The sequence below is a fragment of the Apium graveolens genome, chromosome 8, assembly GCF_009905375.1.
Source record: "Apium graveolens cultivar Ventura chromosome 8, ASM990537v1, whole genome shotgun sequence".
Lineage (NCBI taxonomy): Eukaryota > Viridiplantae > Streptophyta > Magnoliopsida > Apiales > Apiaceae > Apium > Apium graveolens.
In genome coordinates, this window is record NC_133654.1 from 106954686 (window position 1) to 106974123 (window position 19438).

At 30.7% G+C, this 19438-nt stretch overlaps 2 long non-coding RNA genes and 1 pseudogene across 6 annotated transcripts; 1 reads left to right on the forward strand and 2 right to left on the reverse strand.

The window, feature by feature from the left end:
• Window positions 1-454: 454 nt before the first annotated feature.
• Window positions 455-1409, reverse strand: LOC141677380 (uncharacterized). Its single transcript, XR_012557408.1, has 3 exons — window positions 1308-1409; window positions 1132-1230; window positions 455-736 (listed from the first exon to the last, which is right to left on the reverse strand). It is a non-coding gene; the product is annotated as an uncharacterized LOC141677380 (long non-coding RNA).
• A 1276-nt stretch (window positions 1410-2685) lies between these two features.
• LOC141679841 (phosphoglucomutase, chloroplastic-like) lies at window positions 2686-4581 on the reverse strand (annotated as a pseudogene).
• A 9600-nt stretch (window positions 4582-14181) lies between these two features.
• On the forward strand, window positions 14182-17200 carry LOC141677559 (uncharacterized). Of its 5 annotated transcripts, none has more exons than XR_012557459.1 (4): window positions 14182-14279; window positions 14385-14500; window positions 15705-16613; window positions 16814-17200. It is a non-coding gene; the product is annotated as an uncharacterized LOC141677559 (long non-coding RNA). The 5 variants fall into 5 exon arrangements; XR_012557462.1 differs by having other exon boundaries at window positions 14218-14500; window positions 15705-16363; window positions 16483-16613; XR_012557460.1 differs by having other exon boundaries at window positions 14218-14500; window positions 15705-15810; window positions 15938-16613.
• The last annotated feature ends 2238 nt before the right edge of the window (window positions 17201-19438 follow it).

The window sequence follows — 19438 nt, forward strand, 5'->3', positions numbered from 1 at the left end:
ATACATCGGTTAGATTAGTTGGCCGATGTGAAATGTTTGATTAGACATCGGTTAAATTAGCTCCCCGATATGAAATGATGGATAAAATATGGGTGTTCTTCACGAAACCGATGTTAAATCTTTTTGTTTAACATTTACCAGTTTCTCTGACCGATGTTATTTGACTTAAAATACATTGATTTTCTTTTCAGAACCGATGTCAAATATCTATTTCACATCGGTTTTTTAGTTCTTTTTTGTTTAATATTATTTTACCTGATGTCTTTCTTATATTTTTTACATCGTTTTATATTTACCAATGTGATGTTAATATTTTGTATATTGCATGTCATCCTAATACTATTCATATCCACATGAACCAATTACATTTACAAATAAAAAAATACCAAACAATACAACACAAACATAAAGCTACATTGATACCAAATGTCTTCACTGCAGAACTGGAAGTAGCATAGTTCACAATTATTTTTGTATCAATAATCATAAGTGTACATGTATGTAACTAATACAAATGGAAACTTTGGAACGCCTTGTCATTGTTCTTACAATTCCAACACTATATGAGAGGTACGAAGATTAAATCGACAAATAAGTGTTGTTAGCGTCCAGGAAAATGATGTAGTTATATGTGATCCTCAACCAAGAGTATATTTTCGCTGCTTGAAGCTGCTTCCTTTTTGGCCCAGGTCTGGAAGTTTGCTGTCTAGAGCACTGCTTGCGACACCTTGGTTCCCTACATTACCCTTATTTATATTAAATAGGAAACAAGTTAAACTAAAAATTTGTGCAGAATGTGTGACTAACTAATAGTGCAGAATTAGGCATGATCTTATGTGTAATGGTAATGTACTGTGAAAACATAACCACATCAAAATCATCATCTCTAGAATGAACCCCTACAGTTTTATTTATTTATATATGCTCATTAAGGTCACACTTAATTAACCATAACAAAATGAAAATAAGAAAAACGCAAAATAAAGAAAAAATAAATAACTCTAGATATATATTTTTCTACAAGTAATTGGTAAATAATGATACATGTCAATATTTGTTACTTATCTAATTTTAATAAATTTAATTCACCTCGGTGATCCAATTTGTAAAACTGATGCTTAATACCGATACCTTAATGGTTTGAGGAGCATCGAATCCATGAGCAGTTAACATGGTCTACTTGCTCCTTTAATTTACAAGGTTCCTTCGATTCTTGCACATCAATCTGCTCTAAACATGTTATTAAGCAGTACTAGGTAAGTAGATGATGGGAAAAAAAGAGGAAGATCAAGGTTTAGAAAAGTCACCTATATTACAACATCTGAATCACGATGAGTTTGCCGCCTTGTATCCATGGATGATCGACGCTCATTGATGTTGCTTGCGACCTGAATACCTCTACCTTTGTTCTAATAAAATAGCATCAAATTTAAGATATAGTATCTCCTAGGAGTAGTATTTTTAAACAGTAAGATAGAAAATGGGAAAAGTCACCTGTATTACACACAGAATGTTTATCTAAACCCATATAACACCCTCGAATCTTAAATTTATCACATATATAACCCTCATTTTGAAGTTGTTGAGATGCCCAAAGAAGTTTTTGAGGCATACACAATTGTAAATACCTCTAGTATTTATATGTAATATATATGCTTTTGTTATAAACTTGAATTTTGGTAGTGAAATTTGTTGTTTTGTTCAAGAAAAGAGTCCACTGTTTACATATATATAAGAGATCATCTAGATGGACTTACACAAAGGGCTTCAATATATGGAGCAGTCGTTAATATTGGCGGAATGAAGCTTCTCAGAAAGAGGAAACCCCTGTTGCATTCAAATCATATCAAATTATGTTTGTTAAGTACAGCAACCAGAAAGCCCCAAGGTCAGTGACATTTTTTACACACATTCTAAATCGATAAGATATTAACTATAAGAACGATATAGAAACACACAACAACTTGATAGATATGCTTAAAAAGGTTGCTGGCTAACCTTGGATCATCGGACAGTATGACAAAACATTGAATATTATTCTTCAAAACTGTAGGCGACGGTTCATCATGCATCTTTTCAGTTACGTCATTAAAGCCTTCATGATTGAACACAACAGGTTTGCAAGCTCACAACAATACTGTATGCCCTGCTCTTCCATCATTATTCTTGACATTATACAAGATGCGGTCTGTACAACCATATATAAGTTCTCAGAGTGACTTTAAAAGCCCAATTAACTATGGGTGTCGATTTATTTATATTTTGATGTTATACCGAAATTGTATCATAATTATTTACTCAGGTTCATCCTAGTCTATGCCATGCAATATAAACCTTATAATTTATATATGACTGGGTAATAATTTTCATGAACACTAACATATTAGCTATTCATCAAGTTGGCTTGATATGTATTAATATGAAACAAGGAGTATTAACTAAAAATCCTTTTTTCAATAAACACCTAGCAGAAACACTAAAAAGGGAGATTAATTTAAATTTTTTAGTAACCAGATTAAATACTCTGTACTGTCTTACATGTAAGGTGATATATTACAGTAAAATATACTTGAAAGCAAAAGAAAGTTAAGTTTAAATTTTAATGGACACTTACTGATTGTGAAAGTTCTTTTCCATGGTACCATCTGTTGCTGATAACAAAAAGGGTACAAAGATTACATAGCTTCATATAGTTTTACACAAAATGTAGAGTATATAAAAGCAAGTACAGTACATAAGCAATCTAACTGGTATTGAGAGCCAAGCTAGCACAGCCCTATCAATAACATGTAGTAAAGTCAGCGGCCATAGGATATTATAGTATCAGTGACACAAAACATACTCACAAGTTTACATATTTGGAAGACAAATTTGTATTTAAGTTGCCTCCAAAATCAGAACAATCTAGTACTTACAATATTAATTTGTAACACTATAAAAAGAGAATTTGGTTTATATACATTTTGCATTTAATAATTACTTATATCCATTCTTGCAAAGGGTCAAAATGGAAGTATTACAACACCCGATAGCAATTTAGAAAGTTTAAAATTTAGTTTTAAAGAATATAATTAATTGCTGAGATATTTTACACTAGATCATATTTAACTGGATCTGGCATTGATAATCAATTGACCAGGATGATTAATTTAAAAATATACATACCATATGTCATCCTTTTCGTGAATATGGTCACACCCTGTTCCCAAACTTTCTTCACCATAAATTGACAACACTCCAGCATCCATTAAATTTGCAAAGAATTTCCAACCAGTGGGGACCTGGCAGAAGCAGGAAAGAAAAAAAAATCAATCCATTTTTTGGCACTGACAACCATTAATCGCTTGGATAATATTTCTGAACACCAAACCTCAGAAAATGGCAGATTTAACTTCTCAGCAACACGGTCAAGAGCACCACTTGTTGGCATGGATCTTGCTAAACCCTAAAAATTTAACAGCACGTGTAATCTAATATAAGAAATAGGATAAATCTAAAATAATGTTACAGAGGCTTCTTACTTTTGGGCCACTCTGGAAAAAAGGAATTGTATTTTGCGCATTTACTGCGATGATTGCAACCGAGTCTGAAGGGGTGACAAAAAATTCTCTACCAATAATCTTGTTTCTATCACCGTCAGCTGAGAAATTATTTTAATAAATGTATTATACACCGCTGAGGTTTATCAAAAGAATGGCATACATGACTTTACAAAAAGAAGCAGCCTGCAAGATATAAGAGGAACATCTGATTTCATCTCCAGGTGCATCAATTCCACAGCTACGCAAGTCATCAATTTACTCAAAGTCAATTAAACCTTTACAACTGTCCACACTAATTACTCTGTCATGATTCAAATATTTACTATAAAATAAAATCAACAATTGGTTGCAGGAAAAATAAAAATATGGTAACGAGTAAACTTCATAACCTCGGAGAAAATTTAAAAATACAGGTCAAGTTTATATGTTAAGAACTGAAAAGAAGTAGAAACAGGGATGATGGTACAAAAGACAAGTAACGTACCATCACTTGCAACTCCAAATTCTGGTCCATTCTCTTTATACAAAATATTGACCAGGTCTTTAGCATATCTATCCCAAACTTATCAATTTCAATGTTTTATAATAATAATTAAGCTAAATCAACACCAAACTATCTTATGTAAGATTCAGATCTCGATGTCCATGCCCAAAATCTTCAAGAGGCACTCCATTTAAAATAGGATTCTGCACAATCATAATAAATCCACTACCAAAAACACTTGTATGACAGTTGATTTAAACTAATCCTCGATCATCAAACATGAAAGAAAAACACATACTGGACTAGCTCTATGCTTGTCTAGAAAGGTGGGTTCTGCATAAGTACCCGTGACTGCGTGCATTGCATCAAAAACATCATATCATTTCTAAACATCAAGTGAGATTGCATTTCAAAAAACATTAAAGAATGAATTTGTCGTAATCTTACTTCCATCAGCTCCAAATAGTTAGAAACTGGGTCAACCACTTCAACACTAAATTTCCCATATTTCATTACACCAAGATGAGAGAGGTCAACATCTGGAATGTCCACCATCTTAATTTCAGAAATATGCATCAATTTTTAATTTAGATGCAAACTACTAATTCAGTAAGTACTTGTTATAGATTAGTAGGACATGAACTCATTAATCTCATATAATCTACATGTCAATACATATAACAAAAGGTACTTGACTTTGAATGGCAAATATATTTTCAGGGGATATAAAAACTAATATGAAGCTTTAAGCAATTATGAATTGAAACTAATTGTCCATTCATATAGCAAATAAAAAACCATAAGAAAGTGATATTCCATTTGGCTCCCAAAGAAACCCCAATTAACATAATCTTGTGAACAAAAATAGACTAAAGAGAAAAAAAATGAAAATCGAAGACTCGTTCAAATATAATGAACCAAATTTGAAATTAAAACTTAATTGAACAATACCCAAAGTTTCAAAGATCCTTTTAAACTCCAAATCTACGATTTTTATCTAATCTTACCAATTCAAAGCATAAGCTGTGCTTAATTAGGTCTAATTCGAATGTCAAATATGTATTGGGGTGTAAACTAGGGTTTATAAGGGCAAGTTTGAGAGAGAGAGAGGAAAGAGAGAGAAGATAGAGTCGCCTTGGGGTGTGGGGGAAGACATAGATAAGGGAAGTGAATTCTGCAATCGAGGTTTGAGGGAGAGAGGGAGGGAGATAAAGATGGGGATAGAAACAGAGATAGAGAGATAGTCGATATATGGGTGTGTGAGTAAAGGGGGAAGGGGGGAATAACTTTTAACTTTTTTGTCAAGCGGGGAAATTTGGGTACTTAGCGGGGGAACTGAAATATTTATTTAGTCATTTTTTAGAAATGGCTATAGACAACGCTTAGTACAAATAACCGATGTTAAAGTGAAAAACATTTATTTTTTATTATTTTAAAATTGAACATAGACAACGATATTATGTAAAACCGATGTCAGTATTTATATTCAACATCACTTTTTTAAACCGATATTAAACATGCTTTGAACATCGGGTGCATTACATGCTGATGTCTAAACACCGATATTGTATCTACTATTTCTAGTAGTGTATTTTGGTTCAAATTTTTGAGTTAAAAAGAAAGGAATAAGTTGTTTGGTTGTCAAGTTATTTGTTTGGTTTACTATGTGTTTTGCTTCGAATTTTGGTATTAAAAAGAAAAGGATGAGTCATTTCGATATAAGGTTATATAAGTAAGGTTTGGAGTATTAAGGTATAGTATGTTATGTGATATCGTTGAGTTGTACTATGTGATTCGATGATTAATTGTAAAATTGGAGTATACGAGTATATCGTAATGCATGCTATGAGAATATGGTCGAGTATATGCTTTAAGGGTTGTTGCGATAAGGGGTAATCGTTAGACGTTCTGAGAAACGTCGAGTATTGAATAAATCTTTCTCCATAACCCTTTTATAGCCAGAAATAGAAATTTTCCACCTAAATATCCAAAGTAGAATGCCTCATATGTTGATATTGATATTGTTACTGTATTATAGAACGGTTTATATAGTTACTTGCTGAGCTTCTTTCCTCATATATTTTGCTAACCATTGCAGTTAAGAAAAAAGATGGCCAGAGTTAGGCGCACCGCTCGCCAGAGCGTTCCCGACGGTCCCTAACTTGTTGTAGGTTTCCAGATGTCAGAGCAAGGTAGCTGTGTGTGTGATAGCAAGTGTATGAGTTTGATTTAATTCTTAGATTCTTGTTAGAGTTTGTTGTTGTCATTGTAATTTTAGTTGTGTTTTTTTTCAAGAATTTTAAGTTACTAGATTGTTGGGAAGTTGAACTTCTATTAAATTTTAGTGGAGTTTTATTAATGGAGGTTGGATTTAATTTATTATTTTTAGGAACTTTGTAGACCAATAGCATAAACTACTCCATTTTCAAATCTTAAATTTTTGTTCTTATTTATTAATGATTGATATTTTTTCACTTGAATCAAATGTTAATATTTAAGCAATTTCGTAAAAAGATAATTAAATTTTGAAAAAATTTAGAACTCATTTGTCCATCCTCAAAATATAAGAAATTGTAATATTACACAAATACCTTAATGATATCTTAAATAATACGATATTCTTATTTATAAGTTTTTTTATTCATTTATATTAATTATTATTTTAACAAAAAGCTAACATTTATTATCAGTGGCAAATGAAGAGAAAAATGATAATTATCACATTAATTTTTAATTTAATTATTTTTAGGGATATTGAATTTATTAGTTCAATTTGATTTTTTTAAATACTATAAAAAAATGACAACACAATAGTATACTAACCAAACATACGAAAGTCAAATAGATTAACAAATTAATTATTAACAAATTCATATTGGTACTTTAACACAAAACCCACTACATTCTAACCAAATTAAAAGTATTTTAACCATAAATAAAAGTTCAAGATATCAAAAACAATTTCTACCAAGTAAGTCCTAATAAATTCTATATTTATCAATACTTCCATCTAATTGGAATATTATTTAATATTTGAAGATATAGTGACCTCATCCTAACCTTTCAATATTTTATTTAATTTTATTTATTAATTTTTAATATTAAATTTAACAATATAACAGTGAGAAAAATGGCGAGTTATATGATTATATAGTATATTTTAATAGCGTAATTTTGGTATTTTATAAAATAAATTTAGCTATTATAAAAATACACTTGATGCATTCATATTAAAAATTTATAGTACTCACTTAAGCCTATCAAACTTTATAAACTTTAAATAATTTCAAATGGTTAATCCATAAAACTTATAATTTCACAAATCTACCTTAATTTTTTCAACAAAATAAAAAACTAACATGCACTTTACTTAACAAACAAATACATGATTTATAGTATTCTTTAACACATTTTCTTGTCATTAACAAAATAATAACATTAATTTAAAAAAATTCCGCCCGCACTATAGGAATCGGACAAAAATCCTAATATCATATAGTTTCAAAAGTGATATAGACAAGTAGGTGCCATGAAAAACAGATGTGTATAAGTAATAATATAGAATTACACTTAAAAAAACATATAAATTCTAAATTTCACAAAAACTATTTTTTATGAATAAAAATATAGTCTAAGGAAAATTAAGACCAAATGTAACATTACTATATATAATTTCATTATTATAAAAATAGGTAGAAAATTCTATACTAATTGTATTCTATATTACACTTAGTTTCAATTTCATATGAGATTTTTATGTTATATTCAATATATTAAGTTATACTTGATTTGACTCAAATTTAATATTGTATACATATTTTCATAAATTGCACCCTAATTTTTAATTTATATGCAACATGCACCTCGGACAGTTACAACTAAACTAAAATAATGAGAGATAAAACAGGAATTTTATTATAAAATGTAATTAAATTTTTATTTATAATTCCAAAAAAGCTAAAATTATTTATTTTAATGAATTCTCCCCCTTTAATACAGACTAAAATAATAATAACGTTAAATAATTAAAAAAAAAGTGATGCAACGAATTTATTACTAAATTTTATTATACGATTAAAAATAAAGTTTAAAGATATACTTTAAAATATTATTTTTGTGAAATTTTGAACTTTAAAAATTAACATCATAAAATAAAAATGAAATTCAAATTAGTAGTATGACTCGAAAATTCAAAAAAAATGAAATATATATAAAATTCATTTTTATATAATTTGAAATATGTAAAATATATGTTAATTAATTTTTAAGCTAAAATTTCTAATTTGCCCCTATCTTATAAACGAAATTACTTAAAATAGGTGTTATTTGTATCGGATTTAAAAGAAAAGGGATGCAAACTGCAATTTTTGAAAATAAATATACAATATTGAATTTGGGTCAAAGTTGAGTGATGCAAAATATAATTCTCTCTAAAAAATAATTCGGAAAGAACACTCAATTTTAAAATAAAAACCTTGAATATCATGAACAGAACGTAATAATGACATTAAAATCACCGCAAGATAGTGTCGGTTTGGCACCATTAAAAACAAACTAAATTAACTAGCCTGTGTAACACGTTCACGATTTAAGTAATTATTATTTTATTATTTTTGTTATAAAATTAATATAGAGATATATTATAAAGGTGTTATGTTAATTAAATTCAAGTAATTACATCTAACTTGTTTTTATTTTTATTTTTATCACGAATAAATATTATTTTATTTAACCAGAATGAGTATTATATATTATTTTGTTTTTCTCTGATGTCATTATATAGACAAACGAATAAACATTCAATTTCAATTTTGTTTTTGCACGGTTTGATAGTATATTTTATTTAGTTTTATTGATATTTATTATTTTGTTTTAACCCGATGCAACAAATCTAACTAACTATATTTAAATTTATTTTTACCCATATCATTAGTATCATTTTGTTTATTATACTTAAAAATGAATTATCTCATCATTTTAATTTTTTTTTTAACCGATTCAATAGTTTTTTTTTACCCAGGCGAATGATATATATTATTTTATTTTGGACCGAGACCATTATATTTATTTAATTCTATTTGTATTTATATGAATTTAGAATAGTTGGAATATTTGTTTAATTTAAAAACTAGCATTTCGATGTATAAGAACATCTAACTATTCTCAACGTAGAATTGCGAAAGAGTTCTTGTATAATTAGAACAAAATATTTTAATATGTAAAATATTAAACTATTCTGGAATTAGAATAACAGAGGAATACTTTCATTTAGTCCTTAGCGCAAACTCAAATTAACATTAACATAATCATATCATTTTGGAGTCTCATGACATCACCATCCTTTATTTCAATAATCATTTAATTTGCCGCTCATGCGGTTGACACAAGTCTGATATGCAATTACTATTACATTTACGCTTGATCACGATATCTTGTCTTGATCATCTTTAATGGTCTGCATCAAAAATTAAAAGATTTATTTTAATCGTCTAAATAATAATTACATGACGAACTGCTCGTTTAAAATCTATCGTCTACACATACGATATCCTACACATAAAAAAATAATCAAACACAAGAATATTGAACCACATATGCACATAATTCAAATAACGTGTAAGTCAGATCGTCAAACAATTTCTTTTGGTATTTTTAAAACTGAATTCGGGTCAAAAATACAACATTTTAGTAAATATCCGACTCAGAAAGACTTGTATAATTAGCGACCTTTTGATAAAAAAAATATTTAATTCTCGAAATTAATTTTAATGAAATTTAAATATTTTTCTGAGTCTAAAGGCGTTCGTTTCATATTAAATGCACAAATGGTTTATTTATTATGAATAAAATAATAATAATTCAATTGATAATAATAATTGATTATTCAATACTTTATATATTTTTTTAAAAAAATATCAATTTACTTAATTATAAATATTTTTATTTTATTTAATTATTTATAAATAAAATTATTCAATTAAATGAATTATTCGATCAACTAAATGAATAAATATTTAGCTAAAATAAATTATGAATATTTAAATCAAATTTGAATTTTTGAAATAATAAAAAATATATTTTCTTGGAATTAAATTAATTCACTTAGTTATTTAAAAGAATTAACTAGATTAAATTTTGAATTAAATCTATTTTGAAATTGAAAATTAGAATTTTGAATTTATCCTAAAAATGGAGATCCACAAATTGGTTTTAGGGGGAGGGATCATCTTCCCCATCGGATCATCGGGTGGCGGAGCTGGCGGCCATGGCCAGAGGTTGAAGAACATGCCGCGGGATTCTGGAATTTCCAGAAAACTGCCGGCGACCTTCAATATCCAGCGACGGTCCGACTGGCCCCTAAACAACACAGTTCGAACAGATTTTTCAGTATAAAAACGTTCAAAATCGAAACATCAACACTCGAAAATCACAACCAAATCAGAAAATGAAAAATCAACATTTTGCGTCGAGTTTTTACCAAACCCCGGCGAGCTCATCAAAACTCCAATTTTCCTAATCTTTAACCAAATTCAACAATATATGTGTGAAATTAATGAGTCTGTAATTATACAAACTCATCAAATAAGAATAAAATATCCACAATTTTATTCCTTCGATATCAGAATAATCACATAAAAATATTCAAATAATGTTGTGCAAGACATGTATGTACTATAACAAGACTAAGTCATATTGACAACCTTAAGATTTAGTTGTATGATAGTCTAAATCTGTATTTTGTATTGTATTACTTGAGTGTGTAAAAATGTTAAAGATCAGACTGGAGTATTTTTCTATAAACAATCTCAAGCCTAAGAATAAATTCTGAAAGAAGATTAACAAGATCATGCCTCACAGAAACGGTGAAGAAGCTTGGAGTTGAATAAACCTGTTTCAGAAAAAATATTCTAAGTCAAGATATCTACATGTCACAGATCAAGTCATATAGAGAAGTCATTCGAGAACTCCAGAATGACTTTTCGAGAAGTCCAAATTGGCTTATAGAGAAGTCCCAGAGATATCGACAAGTCAAATGAAGATATGAAGATTGGAGATATCGATAAGTCAATCCCTTATTAGAGATCACAGAGATATCTACAAGTCAAAATATATATAAAGGTCTCTGAGATATCGACAAGTCATTTTTCATATAGAGAACTCAAAGATTTCGACAAGTCAAAATGAAGATATGAAGATTGGAGATATCGACAAGTAAATTTCTCATTAGAGATCTCAGAGATATCGACAAGTCAAAATGCTTATAGAGATCTCAGAGATATCGACAAGTCATTTCTACTTGCAGAGATTTGGAGACCTCGACAAGCCAAATTCATTTATAGAGAACTCAGAGTCCTCGAAAAGTCAAAACACTTATAGAGAACTCAGAGATCTCGATAAGCCATTATAATTATCGAGATGTCAGTTCTCTATACAACTAACTGGAGATCTCGATATGAACCTCAAGTACAAAATGTAGACAAGTTAAATATTCAAGACTATCAATCAACAAATGATCTAATCACTTAGATTGAAAAGTCTACAAAAGCAGCTTGAAGAGTGCAAGATCAAAGTCGAAGATTAACTGACAAAGGAAAGCCACAGACCTACACGATTTGCAAAGTTTCACTATGCCAGAAATGAAAAGTTTTAGAGATATCATAAAGTAGGGTTTAGTACATCTTATTGCATGCTGTGTAAACCTGTGTTTACTAATCTATAAAGTAAACACTGGTCCTTTGTTTTAGTTGTAACAAACAGATCTAGATTTTCTTGTAATTCTCTCAAGATAGAAGCTGAGTTCTTTACTTACAAAAGAACCCATAAATTTGTAGTAAGACATACTTAAATTTAATACAAAGTTAAGTGAGTTTTGAAAATATTGTGTTTGTTATGCATGCTTCATTATTTCTGTTAAACACAATATATCTACAAAGTAATATGCTTTGTTCACCATTCACAATAGTTTGAAAAAGGCTAAAATATCTAAAACACATTCACTCCCCCCCCCCGAGTTGTATTCTATATCTAACAAGTGTTATCAGAGCAAAATCTGAAAGTAAACAGATCAAGATCTTGGAAGAATTGATACAAAAAGATAAGTAGTATAAAGATATCAGCCTTTGATAAGACTAACTATACACTATGAAAGAAGAAGATGATACTGTTTCTAAGGATGGCCAACCCCTTGTACATCCAGATTCTGAAGAATGGACCTTATACTCCTATGAAAAGAATTGAAGAATCTACAGATGGATACATGGTCATCTCAGCTCATTATGGTCCTAAAGATCCTTTGAAATACACAAACATTGATAAAGAAAAATTCTCTCTTGACACTGGGCTACAACTAATTTTGATAGAGTCACTTGAGAATTTTATGTAAAATAATATTGTCAACTGTGACATGGCGCAAATCTAGGAGAAGATTGAGATACTGTGTGCAGGTACAGAGGAAGTTAGGTTAAATCAAAGAAGAATACTGGTGTCTCAGTATGAGGGTTTTATGGCAAAACCAAAGTAGAGTATTACTGATGCGTTTGAAAGATTCAATAAGTTGATTAATGACTTGCAGCTTCATGACAAGTACTATGAAGCTGAGGAGGTTAACTTGAAATTTTTGCTCACCCTTCCTGACCATCTTGAATAGAAAATATCAGCCATAAGAGAAGAAAGAGACTTGAGCAGGATGACACTGGAGGTGTTAAATGGGATTTTTAAGACATAAGAAACTGGAAATGATTCAAAGAAAATCCTTAAGAACTAGTCAAGGGCACATTGTTGAAGGAACAAGTACACTAGTTGTTATTGACAACAATTCATCTGATGATGAATTAGAGATCCAGACTCCATATGTCTCAAGCATTGAGAAAAAGAACAAGGAACCAGTGAAGCAAGTCATTCTGAAACTTGAAGAAGATGATTTCTATACATTGGATGAACTTGATGAGATAGATCAATCTGTGGCTTATCTAGCTAGGAAATTCTCTAATATTATAGTGAAAAGACAAATTTCTTCAAGAGTAAAGGATATACATTTAACAAGGACAACGGCTGGAAAGGAAAGGGACAGTACACTCTTGGTAGCAAAAGTGACTACAAGACTTGATCTGTTGACAGATCACAAATAAGGTGCTTCAATTGTGATGAATTGAGTCAGTTTGCTACTGAATGCAGGAAGCCTAAAAAGGTGAAGAAAGATAAAACCTATCCTGAGTTGGAGGCAAAGTATGTAACTCTCTTGAAGAAGCAACAGGGTAAAGCTTACATTGCAGAATGAAAGAGTTTGGATGATTCTGATAATGATGAAGATGAGGAGGTTGAAAATTATGCACTCATGGCCTTGGAGCAAGGAGAGTCATCCTCATCAAAACTAGAGGTAACAAATCTTACCACTATTGATTTAAATACAAGTCAATATTAAGAGACTGTTGAAAAGATGAGCATAGAGATGTTCCACATCCACACTAGCATGGTAGCAGCTACTCACTACGCCATCAGTGGGCTAACGTAATGGAAACGTTACAAGGAGCGTTATATTAGCTAAGAAATTTTTGTCATATTGTAACACCTCACAATTAGTGTTACAATAGCTATAAAACTAGTGTTGCAGAGAAATGTTGGTGTTGCAGAAATGTAACACCAACACCTAGTGTTACAATAATTACTTTTTCATTTTTAAAAAATATTAAAGTAAAAATATTATCATAAATTAGTATTAAAATAATATTATGTAATAAGTTTTAAAATTATAAAAATTTTATATAGTATTATTTGAAATTAAAATATATTATTATATATAATATAATTTTAATATTATAAAATTCTACCTTTATATTAAGTTTTTTCTTTAAAACGTAAATATTACATATTAAATAATTTGATTTGAAATTTTAAGAATTGAAATTAATTATATTATAATATTAAAAAATAAAATAATATCTCTAAAATTAATAAATAATATATTGTATAAAAGTATATATTTTAAATTATAGTTAACGTAATAACCAAATAATATATAAAATTAAAAGTTATATTATTTTAAATATAATGAATAATATATTATAATTTTTCTATATGTTATTCTTTTAGGAAAATTTAAAAATAAAACTAAATAATATTTATAAATATTAATTTGACATCTATTTTTTAGTAGTTCAAATAGCCTCTATTTGTTTCTCCTTAGTTATATATTGATTAATCGTCTCTTTCGCTCGATCAATAGAAGGCTCAGTCTCCCTTTTATGGAAATTCATGTCTCACTCTATACTTCTCTCTAATTCATCTCTCAGCTTCCGCATAAAGATTTGATTTTTATATCTTCGTTTTTTTCTAATTCTCTTCTTTTTTGTCAAGATTAGATTTGAATTAATCGAGATTTGAATCTCGCGCTTGTGGATCATCAAAATGGCAGAATCGGGTCAACAGGGTCCGGATCGGGTCGTGCCCGTGTCGAACTCCACCTTGCCTGCTGTTGGTATGTGTATATACATACATGTTTTGTACAGATTGATTGTGTACAAAATGATTTTGTATCTGTGCTATAAGTGATTTTGTTGTTATAAGTACTACAAGTGATTTTGTAACTGTGCTATAAGTGATTTTGTATCTGTGTATATATAGGCTACTTTGATGGTAGTGACATGTATAATCTATTGTCAAATGATTTTGTATCTGTGCTATAAGTGATTTTGTGGTTGTCCAATTACCTGAAGAGTCAACTATACGTAATTTTGAGGTTGCTCAATTACTTGAAGAGTCAAAACAGAGGAAGTAAATAATGTTTTATGGTATCATGAGGTGATTAGGGCCATCATTGTTATAAGAATATTTTGATATGGGTTTATGTGTAACTTTTACGTCGTTGATCTTGATTGTAGTGAGAGATTGACAGATTCCATATGTTTCTTATTACATATGTTTGCATACAGGATATGCCTTCCTGTTTGAGCTATTATAATTAACTATGCATGTTATATTTCAAAAGTCATATGTATTGTTGGTTTTCTGTATGGTGCCTGCTATTGGTAGTTCTGAAATCATTCAATTAAGTTGAGTCATCAGTGTTTGAGTAAAAATTGTCCCTTAAACATTCAACTAGTCACTTATATTTGAGAAGTGATATCATGTGTGTATGTGTGTTTTAACTTTTTATCGCCATAATTACATTTTTACATAACAAAATTTTTGACAAAATTAAAGTAATACTAGCAGGAGCTGGTCACCCACTTATAGGTCTTGAACAGCTAGTCACCCACTTGCTACTCGTAGGAGTGGTGCTGGTCAGACTGCCATGAATGTAATTTTTTTAATGAAGTGGTGCTCTCTGGGTAATAGAAGATTATACAAAATGTGAGTCTGAGGAAGCCATCTAATTATACAGTAACTTGTTTAATTTATATTCTTCATAGCTGATAGGGAAGGGGTAAACTAGGGTCTATTTGTCTAGTTCCCAGACTAAATATCTGAGGTTGGATTTGCTGGCGTGTCATTGCAAACAGATAGAAGGGTGATAAATCAGGTTTAAGTGAATCCTTGACAGAATTGTACCATTCTTTTTCAAAATTTTGCTGCTACATAAAGTTTGAATATCTTTATTTTTCTCCTTGCTCCAATGCCTAGCATACCAACTGTCTTTTCATTTTGTATTTATGTTGTGAATTTAATGTACTATTATATAGAGGAGGAGGGTACATGTGATCATTGAATTACCCTGGAGTGCTGATTGTGCAATTCAACAGTTTGGAAGAACTCATCGATCGAATCAAGCTTCTGCCCAGAGTATAGGTAGACAATGAGTCCAATTTTCTGTTACGTTCATTTATAGGCAGAAATAAATGACTTTTCAGAATAATATTCTCTTAGTTTAATTCTTATGTTAGATATAATATATGTTTTATTCTTTATATAACAGGCTACTCTTAATAATCTTGGTGGTGAACGCAGATTTGCTGCCATCATTGTGAAGAGACTAGAATCTTTTGGGGCACTTACACAGGGCGATAGACAGTAGGTTGGTTTATAATTGGCAAGACTCTGTACTTGTGTATATATAGAAAAGACAAAATACTGCTACTATCAGTACGGAAAAAAGCCCTGGTAGAATTCTACGATGGAATTGTGAATAAGGTTTCAGTATGTAGTGTATTATAATAGTGTCATATCTAATGCTTGTATGGACAATACCCCATGGATCTACAATTGTTGATCTTCTTTGGCACAGACCACAGACGTGTTTGGGTGTTATTCCTTAGGAAGGATGAACTTTTTGAGCTATTGGTCTGTGATTGTCTTTGTAATGACAATATGTTAGATCACCTGCAGACAACCTATATCTCATGTAACTACCTTCTGATCAAAATTAGATATTGGAAGTCGTGAATGGTGAAAACATTGATTAGGGTTCTTTTTTTTCATGCATTACAGTTTAACAAGTTATAAATGTTTGTTTTGATACAGGTGGAATGAAAAGATAATGCATGCATCTCATGGTACGTCATTGTCGCATAGAAGTATTAGTTCTACTGGCCAGAGGGATGCTTCTGGGAAGGCGTGTGTGACTTTCCCTAAGATGCGTATTACTTTCAATTGTATGTGTAATATTCATCTAGGTTATGTTCTGGTTCTACAATATTTTTGCTTGATCAAAAGCCTGTCAAAATCAACATATATAGTTTGCTTAGCTAATCCTATAGTTTGATAAATAATCATCTTCTAATCTATTCATACATAGTTTGATTAAAATATTTGTTTTTTAATGCTTGTTTATATATTTCTAAATTTTTTATAGGGATATTGAGCAGAAAAATTTTCGGTCCAAAAACAAGAATGGAAAAGAGCCCCAACATGAGCCCTAATAGAAGCATGACCCCTAACAGGAGCATGAGCCGAAGTCGAAGTGTTAGTGGAAGTCCTCAGCGTGTCACTCGTAGAAGCAGTAGTTCTAGCAGAAGTCCTATTAGACGTAAAAGTAGTTGTGATATGTGTAGGGTTTGTGAGTATTTGACGTTGGGCCTATTTTGGATGTAAAGTAGTAGTATGGTATGGAGTTGACACTGTTATTTAGTAGTATGGTTTGAATATCAAGACTATTATGTATGGAAACTTTGGTGTTTTGTTGCTAATGGTATATTTTTTAAGTTAAGAATATATTTAAAAAAATTAAAATTAATGATTACATTTGCCCCTATTATAGTGTAATATATGATTATATATAGTGTTAAATTACATATGCTAGTATTGCTTAATTATAAAAAAATTGTGTTACAATAGATAAAATAGACTGTTATAATAGACTATATGGGCCCCATTAGTGGGTCCCACTTATGCAATCTTGATCATGCTATTGTATCACTCATTTTGCGTTACATTTGGGCATTTTAGTGTTACAGTAGTAGCCTATTGTAACGTTTTCCTCTCTGTTACAACAGATCAGTGAAGTGTTACATTAGGGTGTCTATTGTAATGCTCGTATACGTAACGCCCCTGGTGTTACAATAGACCTATTGTAACGCTTTTGGGGCCTATAGTAACACCATTTAGGCATTACAATAGCCCACTTATGGCGTAGTGTACTGAAGAGGTTAGTAGGCTGACAAAAGCTAATGAGAAGCTTGAGGTTGAGAAGCAAAATTTGGAATTGCAACTTGTTGTGCTTGAGACTATCAAGCAGGGAAATGACTATCTAAAGGACAAGCTGAAGTGTGATAGTGAGATAGAAGTTGTGCCGAGGGAAAAGATAGAAAAGAATGAGGTGAAACTGAAATCATCAAGGAATGCTTCTCAGCTAGTTGGTTAGTACCATGAGAAGAACAAACCATTGCAACATAGTTATTGGACTTGACCATGATGCCTTAAACAACAACAAAAAGAATGAAGGTAACAAGGGTAAAGCAACTATAAATGAAAATGTCCCAGCTATGCTGAGAAAGGTTGATTCACCTTTGTTCAAGGCATGTGAAGTCAGTTTCAATGAAGAGGAGTTGGTGATAAAGCAAGAACTTGCTGATGAGGACAATGAGAACAAATCCACAGAAATAACTCCAACTCCTAAAACTGAGAAGAAGCCCATGGTGGATCAAACCCTCAGGAAGCCAATCAAGGAAGTTAAGACTGAGAATGCAGGAAAGAAGAAGAAAAACAGAAATGGGAAGATTGGGATAAATAAGAGAAATAGATTTCCATTTATTGCAGATGCTCCTAGGAAATAGTGTCAGAAATGTGGCTCTATAAATCATCTAACTCACCTTTGCAAAAAGGCTATTAGTCAATCAAGATTGAGAGCATGCAAATATAATGAAGCAAAGACTGAAGATCCCTATTCCCTCCGTTATAAGTTTGATTACATTCCTTGCAACATGAAAGTGATGACAAGTTGCCATAAACTGAGAGTAGACCTAAAAAGTCAATATTGAGTCTGCAGCTAAAAGAGAACATGCAAATCAATCAGCGAACACCATTCATTCTGAAGCAACTCATTCTAATTCTGCAAATTTTGTTAACAAGAAGAAATTACCTAACACTTCTTGGGTAGATAAACATACTTAATCCTCATTGTGTGCAAGACAAAAAGAAGAAAGTCATATAAATCATAGACAGTGGGTGATCAGGACATATGACAGGTGATAAGGCCCTGCTATCACAGTTTGAGGAGATGGTTGGCCCATTAGTGACTTTTAGAGACAACAACAAAGGTTTCACAATGGGATATGGCGAGTTAATTTGTGGAAATGTTATCATTGAAGATGTAGCACTGGTTGATGGTTTGGAAGTGAATCTCCTAAGTGTTAGTCAATTCACAGATAAAGGATTCCATGTTATATTTGACAAAGGAGAATGCTAAATCATCATCAAAAAGACTAGTGAAGTTTCTCTGAAAAGCATAAGAAAAGGAAGCCTGTCTGTTGCAGATTTACACTCAGCAAATAAGGAAGGAATTTGTTACTTCTATACCAAGGCATCTGTAGAGCATAGCAATATGTGGCACAAAAAGATCTCTCACCTGAATTACAAGGAAATCAACACCCTGGTGAAAAAGGAGTTAGTGAGAGACATGCCAAATCTGGAGTTTGCTCAAAATGAAGTTTGTGAGACTTTTCAAAAAGACAAAATGAAGAAGTCAAGTCATAAGAGTAAAACTGTGAATTCCATAAGTGCACCTTTGGAACTTATTCACATGGACTTATTTGAACTAGTAAATGTCTTATCAATTTCAAGAAAGAAATATGCACTTGTGATGGTGGATGACTACACAAGGTACACATGGGTAGAATTTATGCATTCTATGGATGAAACTCCACACATCAAAATTGAACACATTAAAAAGATTAAGAAGCAGGATAAAGATCAAAACTGTGTGATGAGATTGATGAGTGACAATGGCACAGAATTCAGAAATGCAACTTTAACTGAATTC